This window comes from Dipodomys spectabilis, unplaced genomic scaffold, assembly GCF_019054845.1.
Source record: "Dipodomys spectabilis isolate Male_0828 unplaced genomic scaffold, ASM1905484v1 ptg000424l, whole genome shotgun sequence".
NCBI lineage: Eukaryota > Metazoa > Chordata > Mammalia > Rodentia > Heteromyidae > Dipodomys > Dipodomys spectabilis.
In genome coordinates this window covers 2,690,988-2,709,658 of record NW_024871101.1, presented here as the reverse complement: position 1 = coordinate 2,709,658, position 18,671 = coordinate 2,690,988, and the positions used below count along the sequence as shown (strand labels likewise).

Sequence of the window (18,671 nt, the reverse complement as noted above, 5' to 3'; positions counted from 1 at the left end):
TGAAAAATAAACAGGCATAATCACAACCTTCCAGAACTCTGGGATGGGAGAGGGAGGAAATGCAATTATAAAATTCCTACAAAATTAAGACAAATGAGAAAAGTGGTAGGGTTGTGAGGGATGAGAGAGAATGATGAAAGGGATGACATTGATCAAGATACATTGTATTCATGAACCACTCTGTTGTATGCCAATTCCTTTGTACCGCTACTTGAAGACTTTTAAGACAAAAAAAAGCCCTACAACCTAACCTAAGAGTCTGTAGGGAAGAAGTAAGAACTGAGGTACAAACAAAGCAAAGAACACTTTTCAATAATATAGTTAGGCTAAGAATACCCTAAATCTTCAAGTTGTAGAGAGAAAGGGAGAGTAAGAGAGAGAGAAAGAGGGATCTCTTATGTGAAATGCGTACAGTGCAATAAGGAAGGTTATTGACAAGCCAGGAAGTAAGCCCTCATCAGGAATTGAATGGAGAGTACCATGATTTTGCTTATCCTTGTCTCCAAAACTGTAGGAAATATGTGTTCTTAGTTTAAGTCATCAGTCCACTGTGTTTTGTTACAGCTCTCTGAGCAGAGTAGTGCAGTTTGGTATCAAGACATAGAGTGTCACTTTTAAAATATATAAAAATGTGGCAGTGCCTTTAGAACTGGAAGATGCTGGAAGAACTTTCAGATGTATAGTAGAAACACGGATGCTAAGAAAAATTCCGGTGAGCTCACTGATGGAAATATGGAATATGTTATTTAGAGAAACAGGAAGGAAAGTAATCCTTATTAAAAGTAGCAGTGAATTTGCCTAAACTATTTTCTAGTGTTCCATGAAAGGTAAACATGTAATTGACAGAATTTGATAGTTCTAAGCAAAGTGTTGATGAAATTATTTCGTTTCTCCTAAGTGCATATAGGAAAATGTGACAGGAAAGAAAAGAAAGAATTAAGGTTAAAAAGAAAAAAAGAAGAGAAACAGAACTTGGAGATTTAGCATATTTTTAGCCTAGCTGCATTGCAAAAAGTAAGAAATATTCTGAAAATAACAGCAAGGGAGTGGCTGAACAGTCATTTGATAAATCTTTAGTATATTCAGCTATTAGAAATAAATGTTTGTTAGTCAAATAGCTAGTCTATTGTATTTTGTTATAGCAGCTTTAACAGACAAATACAGACAGCCAGAATGGAAAATACCATTTCAATTCTTCCTAAACCATTATTTCAATGCAATCTCATAGAAATGTCATGCAGAGTGGGAAAAGTGTCTCTACTTAGCAAGCACAAAGCCCTAAACCCTAGCTCACATACTAGTACTTACAAAAAAGAGAAAAATACCATACATTTTTCATAAAGTAATATAATATTCAGATAGAAGAGCATTAAGCTTACAGAGGAAAATCTTGAGATAAAGGAACAGGAAGAGGGTTTTTGGCTTTCGGAGCATGGGACTCTGAGGCGCCAGAGGATTGTTAAAATGAGTTTACAGAAGGAAACCCCTAGTGACTTCTTAAAGCAAATCATTGGACGGCCAGTTGTAGTAAAATTAAATTCTGGAGTGGATTAATGAGGGGCCTTGGCTTGCCTGGACGACTACATGAACATAGCCTTGGAGCAGACAGAGGAGCATGTCAATGGACAGCTGAAGAATAAGTACTGGGATGCATTTATCTGAGGAAACAATGTGTTGTACATCAGCACCCAGAAGAGAAGGATGTGAAGGCACCCAGGAAGCAGCTCGTTTCATATTTTTTATGAAATGTTTTTCTATTTGGGGGTTCTTTTATGATATGATTTGTTCACTTTTCATAATGGTGTTTTTTTCACTGACATGCGAGTAAGAGAGATATACAAAATTATGATTGATTTGTAAAGAATTGCTCATTTAAGTTTCAGTTTCTTTTACATGTGTGTCCATATACAAAATGCTGAAAGAATTAAAAGAAATACCAAAACCTAAAAAGAAAAAAACAAGAAGAGAGATTTCAATGCCCTGTTTTAACATAGGCTCACTAAAGAGTCTCCATAATTAAAACAATATGGTATCGAAGCATGAGGTAATAGATTAATGGAACAGACTAGAAAATCCAATTACACTATGCAAATTTAGTAAATGATAAAAGAGGTGTCTTAGTTTGGACTATTCCAGAAGGAGATCCCAAGACAAGGATTACAGTACAGTGTATTTGCACAGTGATCCCACAAAATATCAACCAGTAAGGGAGTGGGGAAGTGAAATAGGAAAGGGAAGTCAGCCAATAAATTACCACTGTGTACATTCAGAGCTTACTTTTGCCTGTATGATTCTAGGAAGAAAATATGCTGCATATTTTATCAGTAACTTTTATTAGGCATCATAGGCTCTTTCTGTGGAGTATAATTACCCAAATACTTCAAGCATGTGTAAAGCAGGCTGTGATAGTTTATTCTCAGGTAAAGAAAAGCACATGTTGCTTACTGGAAGTCTTTAATGCACATATTTTTTTGTCCAAGATTAGGACTCTAACCTGGTACCTGATGCCTTCACTCACTGGTTAGTGCTCTACCAACTGAGCCATGCCTCCAATTCCCTTTATGCATATGCTAAAGTGGTAAAGTAAAGGGGACATAGAGCATCTATGGTTTCTGCTTCAGGAAGCAGCTCAAGTAGTAAAGAACATACACATTTCTTAATAATTATCAGAAGGAGGGCTAGGATGCCATGTAGGGAAATAAAATCATGTCTTTGTTCTTCAAACTGGACCATTAGAAAAACTGCATGTAGGAAACTAGGCAAATCAAAACAACATTGAGATTCCACCTCACCCCAGTTAGAATAGCAATAATCAAGAACTCTAATAACAACAGGTGCTGGACGGGATGTGGCCAAAGGGGAACCCTATTGCATTGTTGGTGGGAGTGTAAACTTGTTCAGCTACTTTGGAAAGCAGTACGGAAGTTCCTCAAAAGACTCCACATAGAGCTCCCCTATCACTCAGCAATCTCACTTTTGGGAATTTACCCAAATGATCACAAACAAGGCCATACTAAGGCTATGAGCACAACTATGTTTATTGTAGCATTATTTATCATAGCTAAGATATGGAACCAACCCAGATGCCCCTCAGTAGATGAATGGATCAAGAAAATGTGGTATATATACACAATGGAATTCTATGCCTCCATCAGAAAGAATGACATTGCCCCATTTGTTAGGAAATGGAAAAACTTGGAAAAATTATATTAAGTGAAGTAGTAAATGTGTAGGACAAGCAGAAAAGGCCAAAAGTTATGTACATATGACCATTTAAGATGATGCTAAGCAAAATGAACCCCCAGATAGGGACACAAATATCTTTTTTCTTTCTTGTTATTGTTTCTAAAGTATTTATAATGTACCATGTGATTTTCTTTGTTGCTTTCTATGTTCCTCCCCCATGGTATAACCTGTTTTCACTGTATTTGATGCCAGTGCCCTGCATATTGTACATACACTTCTCTAACTCGGGGAGGGGAAGGGAAAAAAACAAAATGCTTAAATAAGGATACAGGTTGACCTATTGAAACAATGAGATGTGGGGCTGGGAAGGTGGCTCAGTGGTAGAGTGCTTGCCTTGCATGCTCAAGTCCCTGGGTTCGATTCCTCAGCACCATATAAGCAAAAAGAAAAAAGCCAGAAGTGGTGCTGTGGCTCAAGTGGTAGAGCACTAGCCTTGAGCTGAAGAGTTGAGGGATAGCGCCCAGGCCCAGAGTTCAGGCCCCACGACTGGACCCAAAAAAAAAAAAAAAAAAAGAAACAATGAGATGTACAAAACACTATGTTGAAAACGAACTTAACAACTTTGGCGTGGGAGGGGGGTGTAGTTGTGGAGGTGGGAGGGAAGGGATGGTAGGGGGAAAACAAAAGAGGAAGCAACAATGCTCAACAGGAAATGTACTCATTACCTTGCTCATGTAACTGTAACCCCTCTGTACAGCATTTTTACAATAAAAAATGTACAAAAATAAAGTTCTGGGTATATTAAAAGAAATATAGTTAAATTAAATTATATTTTGATATGAAGACAAGCTTATCTAACTCTGACTTCACATATAAAATAAGAGAAAAGAGATAAAATTTATTATGCATTTTTAAACTTTTCATGATAATTGTTCTGGAAGCAGAGATAAAATGTAAAATTGGGGAGGGGAGAAACTTAATTTACGTTACCACGAAAAGGTTAGCATACCTAATACATTAACATTTCTAGTATGCAAGCATGCTTGTAGAATTAGAGAAGACCTAGGTACCAGAGGCTCACACCTTTATTCATAAACTACTTAGTATGCTGATTGGGAAGATCATAGTTTGAAGCCAGCTCAGGCAGAAAAGTTCAAGAAATCCTTCTCAATTCATAGCTGGGAACAGCCATACAAGTCAGTCATCCCAAACTTCATGAGAAGCTAAGATTGGCAGGATCATGGTTTGCCTAGCTGAGGCAGAAATGTCTGAGACCACCATCTCCATGTAGGAAAGCTGGATACAGTGGCATGCACATGTAATTTTGGCAAGAGAAGTCCAAAGAAATGTATCATGGCTTCGATGTGCACTTGGGAAGGAGTGAGATTCTATCTAAAATGAAAATAACCTACAAAGATAGTCTTGGAGATGTGTCTCCAGTGGTACAATGCCAAACTAGCAAGTGAGATGCCCTGAGTTTAATCCCCAGAGAGAGAGAGAGAGAGAGAGAGAGAGAAAGACAGACAGAAATAGAGGCAGAGACATAGAGACAAATGATAGAGACAAAGACACAGAGAGGAAAGAGACCAAGCATCCTTAGAAATGCTCTACATAAATAAACAATTGCCAAAAACTATTGTAATTATTCATTTATTTTTATTTTTGTAATTATTCATTTTTATTAGTCCTGATGACTAAGAAATGGGATTTTCAACACTGGAGAAAACAAATACTGATGTGTGATCAAAGAAGTTAAATTAAAATTTGTGGTTTGTAATTTGAATATTATCAGTATGAACCCATAAAGTATTTTATCTTCAAAAAGGATTTATACTTCTGACCCATGAAAATATCTAGGAATAATGACCAACCCTGGAACAAGGAGCACTCCTAGTACCAGACTATTGCCTGAGGAAAAAACATTCCCTCTAAAATAAAGAGTTGTTACTTGGAGAAATTCAAGGTTTGGAGAAGGAAATGTACAAAATGAACCTGGAACATCTTGCCATACCAGGAATAAGGAAGCTATTAATATGTTCCTGGAGGGGAAAGTCTGTGTCAAAAGGACTCAGTAGCCAAACTGAACAGACGCCCACAAGCCAAAAAGGAACAACTTGAGCACCCATAGAGATAATAACTGCCATGAAACAAAACACCTCAATCAAGTGGATCAAAGTGAAAGTTGAAGGAAAATAAATGGTTCACTGGAAGCTGTGAGTAAACAAACCCACCTGAAAAATGGTAAAGAGAAAGATCTAAGATTTTCTTGCATCTCCTAAATAAAATGCATCTCAAGATATCCAGAAAACATATAAAGACGCAGTCTTATTCAACAAATGGATCAAGATACTTCACATTAACAACTGCTAAAATCTCAAAAAGACAGTGAGAAATACTATGTATATATCTGATGGAAGAAAGTAATGTCTCACATGAAGTATCTCCTCCCAGAAAAAAGAAATCAAACCTGACTCTGATCAAGTGTTTGAGTTCAGATACCATTTTCTTGATAAGAAGAAGCCAGACAAATATAATAAATGAAACTCCTATGGCACAGTCATCAAAATTGAGACATGAAGAAAGTCCATGAAGCTGGGTGCCTGTAATCCTAGCTACTCAGGAGGCTGAGATCTAAGGATCAGGGTTCAAAGCCAGCCTGGGCAGGAAAAGTCTGTGAGACTCTTAACTCCAATTAACCACTAGAAAACGGGAAGTGGTACTGTGGCTCAAGTGGTAGAGTGCTAGCCTTGAACTGAAGAGCTGAGGGACAGCGCCCAGGCCCAGAATTCAAGCCCCACAACTAACAAAAAAAATTCCATGAGGCAGCCAGGCATCTGTGGTTCACACATGTAATCCTAGTTAACAGGTTGCTGAGATCTGAGGATTGTGGTTCGAGGCTAGCTGGGGCAGAAAATTTCCATGAAACTCTTATATCCAATAAACCACTCAAAAAAAGAAAAAAGAAAAAGCAGAAGTGGTGCTGTAGCTCAAAGAGGTAGAGCACTAGCCTTAAGCAGTAAAACTCAGAGACAGTGCTCAGGCCCTGAGTTCAAGCCCCACTACTGAATAAAAATAAGAAGAAATTCTATGAGCCACCTTCCCAGCCCCGAAATACTGTGATTTTTATCTACAAAAAATGCACATTGAAGCTCTATAAAGATAAAATAAAATAATAAAATAAAACAACCTTACAGGGCTGGGAGGGTGGCTCAGTGGTACAGCGCTTGCCTTGCATGCATGAGGCCCTGGGTTCGATTCCTCAGCACCACATAAGCAAAAAGAAAAAAGCCAGAAGTGGCACTGTGGCTCAAGTGGTAGAGTGCTAACCTTGAGCTGAAGAGTTGAGGGACAGCGCCCAGGCCCAGAGTTCAGGCCCCACAACCGGACTCAAAAAAAAAAAACAAAAAAAAAAACCTTACAGTCGAAGAAGATGCCTTCTAGGAATTTCACAGCTAAATAGTGGAAGCCAATGACTGGCTTCAAAGCTTGAAAGACAAGATGGCTTTCTTGTCAGAGTTTAAACATTGAAAGCAATGTTAACTTACAATTTTGAATATTCCAACTCCCTTAGGAATTAAACTAATCTATTCTTCCTCCTGCTTGTAAGTGGAAAAACAAAGCTTGAATGACAGCACATTGGTTTACAACATGATTTATTTAATATTTTTAAATTTACTATTAAAACCTGCTCATAAAAGGATTCTTTTCAAAATATTACTGCCCACTGGTAATGCACCTGATACTCCAAGAGCCCTGGTGGAGATGTGCAATGCTATGAATGTCATTTTCTGTATCCTGTGGATACATAATTTAGACATTCAAGTCTTATTAATTAATAACATTTGAGCCAGGCATGTTGCTGTATAAATGTAAAATCTCACAAATTGGGAAGTAGAGGCAGGAAGATTGTAAATTTGAGGCCAGCTTGGTGTTATACACTAAGACTTTCTCTTGAAAAACCAAAGACTAAAAATAAGTAACATTTGATAAAATTATAGCTGCCATAAATAGTGATTCCTATGAGAGGTCTCCCAAATTAAATTGAAAACACTGTGGAAAGGAATCACCATTTTATATATCATTAAAGACATTCAGGATTCAAAGGAGGAAGTTCAAATATCTCTAATGACAGTAATTTGGCAGAAATAGATAACGAATCTAGTGGCTGACTGAAGAGTTCAAGACTTCAGTGGAGGAAATAACTATTGATGCAGCAGAAATAGCAAGAGAACTAGAATCACAAGTAGAGCCTAAAGATGTAAATTAATTATGATACTCTCATTATGAATTTTAATGGGTTCCTGTTTCTTATAGATGAACAATGGAAGTAATATCTTGAGCTAGAATGGGCTCCTGGTGAAGAAACTTTGAATGTTATTGAAAGAATGGCAAATCGTCCCTAAATTACATAAACTTCCTTGCTAAATCAGTGGCAGGGTTTGAGAGGATCAACTTCAATTTCATGAGAAGTTTTACTATGGCAAAAGTACTATAAAACAGCATCACACACTTCAGAGAAGTATTTTGTGCAAAAAGTCAATCGAATCTGGGCGCTGGTGGCTCACGCCTGTAATCCTAGCTACTCAGGAGGCTGAGATCTGAGGATCATGGTTCAAAGCCAGCCGGGGCAGAAAACTCTCTGAGACTCTTATCTCCAATAAACCATTAGGAAACCAGAAGTGGCGCTGTGGCTCAAGTGGTAGAGCACTGGCCTTGAGCTGAGCTGAGGGACAGCACCCAAGCCCAGAGTTCAAGCCTCAGTACCGACAAAAAAAAAAAAAAAAGTCAATCAATGCAGCCAACCTATTGTTTGAAGAAGTTGCCTCATCTACACCACATATTAACAACAAGAACCCAGATAAATGTGCAGCCAACAACATGGAGGAAAGAGTATCTACTTGTATAAATATTACACTGCATTAAAGGCTCAGATAATCACTAGAAGTTTTTCCAATAAAGTACTTTTAAATTTAAGCAAGCACTGGTGGCTCACACCTGTAATCCTAACTACTCAGGAAGCTGAGAGCTGAAGATCTTGATTCAAAGTCAGTCAAGGCAGGCTCTTATATCCATTTAACTGCCAGAAAACCAAAGTAGCGCTGTGGCTCAAAGTGATAGATCACTAACCTTGAGTGAAAAACCTCAAGGGCAGCATCCAGGCCTTGAATTCAAGTCCCATGACTGACAAAAAAAAAAGGACTTTTAAATTTAGATAGGCACATGACAAGAAATGTTCTAATTAAGTTTCTCCTGTAACTGTAAACCCTCAGTACAGCAACTTTACAATAAAATGAAATTTAAAAAATTTAGATAGGTACAATATGTTTTATCACAATGCCATTCAACACTTAGTAGAGTATGTTCTAATGTAAACATAACTTCTTTTGTGTGTCACTCCTAGAGTTTGAACTCAGGGTCCAGAAGCTGTCCTTGAGCTTTTTTTTTTTTTGTCGGTCGTGGAGCTTGAACTGTGGGCCTGGACACTGTTCCTCAGCTCTTCAGCTCAAGGCGAGCGCTCTACCACTTGAGCCACAGTGCCACTTCCGGTTTTCTGGTGGTTATTTGGAGATAAGAGTCTCACAGACTTTCCTGCCCAGACTGGCTTTGAACTGAGATCGTCTGGTCTCAGCCTCCTGAGTAGCTAGGATTACAGGCGTGAGCCACCGACGCCCAGCTTCTTTAAGCTTTTCTATGCCCAAGGCAGGTGCTCTATCTATTGAGTCACAGCTTCTCTTCTGACTTGGTGCCTAAATAGAGATGAGTCTATGAATGTGGCTCAGTTGTAGAGTGCTTGCCTAGCATGCATGAAGCCGTGGGTTCCGTCCCTCAGTACCACAAGAGCAGAAAAAGACAGCTCAAGTGGTAGAGTGCAAACCTTGAGCAGAAGTCCCAGGAATGGCAAAAAAAAAAGTTTCACCGACTTTCCTGCCTGAGCTTCAAACCATGACCCTCAAATCTCAACCTTTGGAGCAGCTAGGAATACAAATTAGAGCCACTGGTACCCAGCTACCATAGTTTTTATATGTATTGAATATTATGTGCCTGACAAATGACACTTCTTTCCTCATCTGAAGGTTGTAGAAACAATTGTAAATATAAGAATAGAAAGATTATAAAGAATCTTAGGTCTCAAAATGTCAATATGTTAGCCGGGTGTCAGTGGCTCATGCCTGTAATCCTAGCTACTCAGGAGGCTGAGATCTAAGGGTCTTGGTTCAAAGCCAGCCCGGGAAATAAAGTCTGTGAGACTCTTATCTCGAACTAACCACCAGAAAACCAGAAGTGGCACTGTGCCTCAAGTGGTAGAGCACCCTCCTTTCGCTGAAGAGTGCAGGGACAGCGCCTAGGCCCAGAGTTCAAGTGCCACGGCTTACCAAAAAAAAAAAAAAATTATCTTAAATAACCAAGGATGTAATCAAGAAGTTAATATAATAGGCACTTGCTCTAATCAGATAAAAAATCTTCCTTCTAGCCAAGCACCAGTGCTCATGCCTGTAATCCTAGCTACTCAGGAGGCTGAAATCTGAGGATCACTGTTCAAAGAGCCCAGGCAGGAAACTTCATGAGACTCTTATCTCTAATTAAGCACCAGAAAACTGGAAGTGGTACTGTGGCTCAAGTGGTAGAGTGTTTGCCTTGAGCTGAAGAGTATAGGATCAGCACCCAGGCCCAGAGTTCAAGCGTCATGACTGAAAAAAAAAAATTTCCCATCTAGACAAGGTCTAAAGAAAATCATATTGTTATTTTAAAACCAATAAATAGTAAAGTAAGGAAATGAGCCAGTCAAAAATCAAGAAATCTTTAAGTTGTTCACACTTACTGCACACTTTTTCAGATTCAGACAGTATAAATTACAGCAAATATAAATTGCTTTCTAAGTTTTGACTTTTATTATTCTGTCTCATATTCTTATTCTGATACTTGTTTTAGGAGTCTATGAGGTCAGATTTAATTTTATAACATAACATAGATGTTTATTAACATGCCTTACATGCACAATAGTTACCTTCATATAAATCAAAGAAGAAACATTTATAGATTTTTCTGTTTCAATTTCTATCATGATAAATATTTGAAGTTATTACAAAATTCTTACTTCAAATTTTTTCAATATATTTGAAGGACAAAAAGCTTTGGAGATAAAAACAAAACAAAAACCACAAAATTTCTCTGAGAAATGATACTTTAGGATAAAACTAATACTGTTTTTGAGAAAAGTATGCAGTACCTCTCTGCAACTATTGATTTTAAGTTGAAGCTCAAATATTTAAATTATTATAACTTTTCACCAAAGTAAATTTTATTTTATAAAGCCAAAGGGTAGATAATCGAGAATTATGTGCCACTCATCAACATTTGGCAGAGAAGAATGCATGAACACACATACCACAAATTTTAATGACCCTCCACATTCTGAGTACAACTTGGTTAAGTGTTAAGAACAATATACCCAATTAGAATAACATGTGTGTGCTTATATTTTACTTGAAACTGATATATCAGAGAAAAATATGCTTAAATTAAAAGTCAAATTTATTTAACTGTACTCATTTACCAAAATTTTGCCTCAATTATGTAACTTTTGATTTGGAATATATACCTATCTTCAACAATACTGATTTATGGGGCTGGGAAGGTGGCTCAGTGGTAGAGCGCTTGCCTTGCATGCTTGAGGCCCTGGGTTCGATTCCTTAGCACCATATAAGCAGAAAAAAAAAGCCGGAAGTGGTGCTGTGGTTCAAGTGGTAGAGTGCTAGCCTTGAGCTGAAGAGCTGAGGGACAGTGCCCAGGCCCAGAGTCCAGGCCTCATGACCGGACCCCCCCCCCCCAAAATACTGATTTATGAGTTAGGTATGGTAGTGCACATTTTTTTTGTCGGTCGTGGGGCCTGAACTCTGGGCGTAAGTGCTGTCCCTCAGCTCTTCAGCTCTAGGCTAGCCCTCTACTACTTGAGCACCACAGTGCCATTTCCAGCTTTTTTTGCTTATGTGGTTCTGAGGAATCAAACCCAGGGCCTCATGCATGTAAGGCAAGCACTCTACCCCTGAGCCACCTTCACAGCCCGGTAGTGCACATTTATAATCCCAGCTAGATGTGAAGTGGACAGAAAAGTACTGTGATGTGAGTTCAAGGCAAGTTCAGATAAAGACAGAGTTTTATCTCAAAAACAAAATACAAGCAAAAGAGGATAGATATTCTTAGGAGAGTAACACAAAAATGCAATGCCTGTTTGCATCCAATCATGTAAAATAATATTTATCTAAATGAACTCCAGGAAATGGAAACAAGAGTTTTTTTTCTTTGTTGCTGTTTTTGTTTTCTTTTCTTATTGTCTTGCTGTCTTTGGGAGGGTAAAAGGGAGAACAGATAGAGTGGAACAAAAGGTGAACAAATTATCAGTAGATAATCATGTAGAAAATGAACTGTGTAACTTGTGGATTCAGACAGGAGAGAAAAACTGAGCGAGAGTGAGGGAAACGGTGACATTGCCCAAAAAAAATTGCACTCTTTACCTAAATTATGTAACTGTAACCCATCTGTACATCACCTTTATATAAAAATAATAAATTTTAATAGATGGCACTGTGGCTCAAGTGATAGAGCTCTAGCCTTGAGCTGAAGAGCTGAGGGACAGCACCCACACCCAGAGTTCAGACCGCACGACGGACAAAAATAGAAAAAAATATATCCTAGGGATGATGAGTTGCCCCTGGAATCCCAGCTGCTCAGGATATAGAGACCAGGAGGATCACAGTTCAAGTCCAGTCTGGGCAAGAGTTTAGTGAGATTCTATTTCAGTGAACAATCTAGCATTGTACATATCCGTAATTCCAGCTATCTGTGAAACATGGGTAGGAGAACCACAATCCAAAGCTAGTGCAAGCAAAAAGTGAGAAAACATATGAAAAATAACTACAAACAAAAAGTGGTAAGAATATGCCTCAGGTGTGAAAGTGCCTGCCCACCAAGTACGAAGCCCTATATTCAAACCTCAGTACCAAGAAGGAACAAAATAAAAAACAAAAGTGTTGGTATTTTAGCTGAGAGGGCAGAATACTTGCCTTATATGCTGAGAGTCACGGGTTCAATTTCTAACTGCAAATAAAAAACTATTTTTTAAATATTAAGGTACTTTATAATTTTTTTAAAGCAAAAATTAGTTGCTCTTTCCATTGTGTTTAAAATAATACAATTTATTAACACTATTGGAAGCAAACAAATACCATACATATAATGAGAACTACACAGCTGCTCCATGTGTAAAACAGTAATAAAGATGTTGGGATTGTTAAAGTTTAATGAAATATCCATATATAGACTGCCTGTCATAGAGTTGCTTGCAATATTTAATATTATTAGTAAATAAATGACTTTATTCTACTGACACTTTTTTTCTGTTCTATAACCTTTGTCATAATGTCACTATCCTACATTTTGAGGGAGAGTATATCATACTGGATGTAGATTTTTAGACCAAAATAGATCTGAGTTTATATCCAAGTTCACATTCTTATCGGTAGTATGGCTGTTGATAAAAGATTTTCTCTGTTAGATTCTCAATTTTCTGAAATGCAAAGTGGGACAATATTACCTCATAAACTGGCTAGAAGAATGAAATCAAACAATATAGCTATATATCAGGTTCTTAATAAATGTTCAATACAAGAAATTCAAATTATGTTGTTATTCAAATATCTAGGCAGGTAAAGTCCAATTACTGGATTTTCTTCACTGCATTCTAAATACACCATTCAGGCTATACCATCAATTGTATAACTATTTTACTTTAGAAAAGCATTAATATCCCATTGTGTCTATATCTTCCTATACTAACAATTCTCTCATGAACTTGTTTTTTTTTTAACTCAAAGTCTTTTAGAGTATTTAAGCAATGCAACAAAATAAGTAAATACCATTCAAATGAACTGTTACTGAGGTAATCCAATGCATATATAATTTAATTTCAACAAAGTAGTGTCATGATTTACACTCATGTTTTCATTCAAATTTTATTGCTTCGTTCTTTTGTTTGTAGCTGTTATAAAATTATTTGGGTTAACTAATGGTATGACTAGCATATTGAACAAGAATTCTTCATGCTATAACCAAAATATAACTTAACTTTTTAAATTTTGTTTTTGACTCTATTTATTTTGTAGTGATGGTCTTTCTTCTCCTTAATAAAACACACTATAGGGGCTGGGAAGGTGGCTCAGTGGTAGAGTGCTTGCCTCGCATGCATGAGGCCCTGGGTTCTATCCCTCAGCACCACATAAGCAGAAAAAGCCAGAAGTAACACTGGGGCTCAAGTGGTAGAGCACTAGCCTTGAGCTGCAGAGCTGAGGGACCGCACCCAAGCCAAGTCCAGACCCCCACGGCCGACTAAATAAATAAATTTTTTTAAAAACCACATACTATAACAGGCCCTGGTTTTCTAATCTTTTTTAGGCAATAAACTGTTCAATTGTGACATTAATTCACAAATTTAGTTCACTGAAAAATAAGAATATTTAGTATATATTAATTGAACTCTGAAAGAGAAGCATTAAAATCAACCCTTCCTTTGGTACATACTATATATCTGAGCTGAGCAGCAGAACGTAGCTGGAAATAGAATCACACTGACTATAAAATTAGTATATTCACAGTCTTGGAAATCAAATTTAATTTATCTCATCATTCTCTTATTCCTCATGTCTCAAGAAAAGTATTTGTTACCTTTTTATCTCTCCTAAAAGTTTTTTTTTTTTGGTCCGGTCTTGGGGCCTGAACTCTGGACCTGGGCACTGTCCCTCACCTCTTCAGCTCAAGGCTAGCGCTCTACCACTTGAGCCACAGTGCTATTTCTGGCTTTTTTTTTCTTTTTGCTTATGTGGTGCTGAGGAATCAAACCCAGAGCCTCATGCATGCAAGGCAAGCGCTCTACCACTGAGCCACCTTCCCAGCCCTCCTGAAAGTTCTTACACCTCTTTCTCTACTTGGGTTGGCCAATTTGTGTCTTATTTAATTGAAAAGACTGAAGCAAAAGTTGAGAACAATGTCATTTTCACATCAGACCTACCAGATTACACATACCTCCATAAGCATTGACTTCTATCTCTGTGCCGCAGTTATCTAATATGAAAATGGAGTAAAAATTATTTTTCTTTGAATTGTTTCTAGAACATAGTATAGTTGGATTAAATGATGCCAGTTCTTAATAAAATCCAGATCCTACATAAGGTCAATTACACTATTTGGTATGAAATTTGTATTCTTATAGCTGCTCAGGGACATTACTATGTAAATAACCTGTTATATTTCATGTTTCATCTATCTCTGATCATTTTATTCCTATAATTATAATGGCAAGTTATGGTAGCTCTTACTTTTGTGTGTGCACCAGTTCTGGGTCTTGAATGTATGGCCTGGGTGTCATCCTTTTAGCTTTTTTTGCTAGCACTCTACCACTTGGGCCACAGCTCCACTTCCAGCCTCTTGGTGATTAATTGGAGATGAGTCTCGTGGGCTTTCTTGCATTGGCTGACTTCAAAACTGAGCAATTGCTGTGTAGCTATCATTCCAGGGTTCAGAATCACTACCATGTGGTACCTTATCTCTCAGAGTGCAAGCTGCCACTTTTTCCTATTGTTTCTGGGTACAAAAATGCATCTGTACTTTGTTGCTCAGACCCTTCTCCTTGGATGTGTGCCAGTATACCCTCCCCCAAGGATCAGAAAAATGGCCACTTGCTTATGCACTCTGAGCCCAAGATGCCTGCATAAACCTCAGACCAGGGTTAACCAAAGACCTAGATTCACTCTTGCCTTCCAAAATGATAATGCCTCAAGTATCCTATTCTGTAGTAGTTTCACAAAACCCGGAGTTTTAACCATGACATCAGACCCAGGCCAAGCATCTGGTCCCTCCAGCCCAGTGTTGCTATTGCTGTCTGATGTGATTTCAGGTGCAATATTAAGATAGATATTTTCAGGTTAAATGCCCTACAGTAAGGAAAAAAGAACTGGAGAATCCATAAAAATCTATGCTTAATAATACCCAAACCCAATATTAACTGCCACAAATTCCATGAAAGTCACTCTAATGTTTGGAAGAAGAAACTGCACCACCAGATTCATGGACATCAATGCAGGAACATAAAAAAATATGAAAAAGCAAGGCAACATGGCACCATCAAGAGAACACAATAGCTACCATAACTGATGCAAAAATGAACAAAAATTGCTGGGCACCAGTGGTTCAGGCCTCTAATCCTAGCTACTCAGGAGGCTGAGATCTGAGGATCATGTCAACCAGCCTGGACAGGAAAGTCTGTGAGACTTTTATGTCCAATTAACGACCAGAAAACTGGAAGTGGCACTATGGATCAAGTGGTAGAGCACTTGTCTTGAGCTGAAGAGCTTAGGGACAGTGCCCAAGCCCAGAGGTCAAGCCCCACTACTGACAAAAAATAGAAAATATGAACTATTTAAAGAGAAACTCAATATAATGATTGCAACTTGAGCAAGGTAAAGCAAATACAAATAGACTATTTAATAAAACAAGAAAAGGGGCTGGGAAGATGGCTCAGTGGTAGAGCGCGTGCCTTGCATGCCTGAGGCCCTGGGTTCGATTCCTCAGCACCACATAAGCAAAAAGAGAAAAGCCGGAAGTGGCGCTGTGGCTCAAGTGGTAGAGCGCTAGCCTTGAGCTGAAGAGCTGAGGGACAGTGCCCAGGCCCAGAGTTCAGGCCCCACAACCGGACCCCAAAAAAATAAATAAATAAATAAATAAATAAATAAAACAAGAAAAGCAATTCATGTATCTGAATGACAAGTTCAACAAAGAGCTGGTAACAAAAGAGAAGGTTTGAAGTTGACAAACTCAAGTAAAGAAAAACAAAATTGAGAGCCCTAAATAATCATTGAACTTTAAAATAGTTCTTTTGAAATGATTTGGTCAAAGGGGAAGAAAAATGTGAACAGCCTATGAAATGTATCAGGACATACTAAGTGAACAAATTGTTAAATTATGAGAATTTCTCAAGGGAAAAACCACAGAGAGGATATTTAAGAAAAGCTTATTTAATAAAATAATTACTGAAAAATATCAAGGTCCTTGAACATATTTTTTATTAATTTTCTCTCTAGATGATTTATCCATTGTTGAAGATATAGTATTAGTTGGGTTCTGGTGGTTCATTCCTGTAATCAGAGTTATCTTAGAGGGTGAGATCAGGATAATTGCAGTTCAAAGCCATCACAGGCAGAAAAGTTTATGAAACCTTTTCTCACCACTTAGCTAGACACAGTGAGACACACCTGTCATCCCTGCTAGTGGAATTCTAAAGTTGGAATGATTTTTACCCCAGACTAGACAGGGTAGAAAAATCTGAGACACTACATCTCCACAGAGGAAAGCTGTACATGGTGGCTTATACATTAACATCAGCAATGATGGAAAATCTGAATTCAGCAGAGCACAGGTCCAGCATGTGTCTGGGCAGGAAATGAGACCTTATCTCAAAAAATAGCCAGCAAAATCCAGGCACTGATGGTTCACACCTGTGATTCTAGCTACTTGGGAGGTTGAGATCTGAGGATCATGGTTCAAAGGTAGCCTAGGTAGGAAAGTCCATGAGACTTTTTTTTTGCCAGTCCTGGGGCCTGAACTCAGAATCTAGGCACTGTTACTGAGCTTCTTTTGCTCTACCATGTGAGCCACAGACTCACTTCTGGCTTTTTCTGTTTATGTGGTATTGAAGTATCAAACCCAGGTCTTCATACATGTTAGGCAATTACTCTACCACTAAGCCACATTCCCAGACCTTCCATGATACTTAATTTTCTCATATTGTGAATTGTCTAAGATGTCCTCTGTTAATGATGTCTAGTTTCACATCATTATGGCTTAAAACAATACTAGACATCATTTCAAATTTTTTTAATTTGTATGCCAGTGAAAATATGTATTATTTTTGCTTTTCAATGAAAAAAATCACTATTGACAATAACCTTGACTGTAAATGAATTACTTTCAAATTAAAATCAGAGTGACTACATGAATAAACAAATAAGATCCAAATATGAGCTGCCTACAGGAGATTACCTCAGCTTCAAAAGCACATAGAGGAAGTGGCGCTGTGGCTCAAGTGGTAGAATGCTCACCTTGAGCTGAAGAGCTGAGGAACAGCGCCCAAGCCCAGAGTTCAAGCCCCACAACTGACAAAAGAAACACATAGGGGCTGGGAAGGTGGCTCAGTGGTAGAGTGCTTGTATTGCATGCATGAGGCCCTGGGTTCGATTCCTCAGCACCACATAAGCAGAAAAAGCCAGAAGTGATGCTGTGGCTCAAGTGGTAGAGTGTTAGCCTTGAGCTGAAGAGCTAAGGGACAGCCCCACGACCAACAACCAAAAAAAAGCACATAGAGGCTGTAGGCAAATGATAATGATAACAGTAGTGGGTATACTTATAAAATAGATTTCATATTAAAAGCTTTAATACAGCAATAAATGAAATCATTTTTTACTGCTGACTTTGAATATCAAATTAAGGACTCATTTCATTAAACATACATAACCATTGTAAATATATATATATATGCACCTAGCATAGGAATGCATAAACACAAATATTGATAGGCATGGAGAAAGAGATAGATGTCAATAAAGTGCAATAATACTAGGGGACTTTGATACTTCACTTGGGGGCAGTAGTACTGGGGTTGAACACAGAGTCTCATGCTTGCCAAGCTAACACTTTACCACTTTAACCACACCTCTAGCCTAATTTTGTGCTGGCTATTTATTTACTTACTTACCTACTTATTTACTTATATGCTGGTACTGGGGCTTGGACTCTGGCCCTGGGCACTGTCCCTGAGCATTTGTTCTCAAAGTCAGTGTTCTACCACTTGAACCACAACTTCACTTTTGGCTTTTTTGTAATTTTAATGGAGATAAGAATATCATGGAAGCCAGGTGCCAGTGGCTTACACTTGTAATCCTAGCTACTCAGGAGGCTGAGATTTGAGGATCATGGTTCAAAGCCAGCCGGGGCAGGAAAGTCCATGAGACTCCAATTAACCACCAGTAAACCAGAGTTCAAGCCCCACGACTGACAAAAAAAAAAGTTGATGTTTTTAAAACTTGATGTGCTGGGCACCTGTGGTTCACATCTGTAATCCTAACTACTCAGGTAGCTGAGATTTGAAGATCAAGGTTTGAAGCCATCCTGAGCAGGAAAGTCTGTGAGACTCTTATCTCCAATAAACTACTCAGAAAAACCCAGAAGTGGAGCTGTGGCTCACCTGGTAGTGTGCTTGCCTGAGCACATAGAAACTCAGGGAAAGTGCCCAGGCTGAGTTCAAGACCAAGGAATGGCAAAAAAAAATTTAAATAATAAAAATTTTAAAAATTAAGCCGGGCACTGGTGGCTCACGCCTGTAATCCTAGCTACTCAGGAGGCTGAGATCTGAGGATCTCGGTTCAAAGCCAGCCCAGGCA

General features: G+C 38.2%; 1 pseudogene; it reads left to right on the top strand.

Annotated features, from left to right (window-relative positions):
- The first annotated feature begins 1,464 nt into the window (after window positions 1-1,464).
- Window positions 1,465-1,757, top strand: LOC122097684 (annotated as a pseudogene).
- The last annotated feature ends 16,914 nt before the right edge of the window (window positions 1,758-18,671 follow it).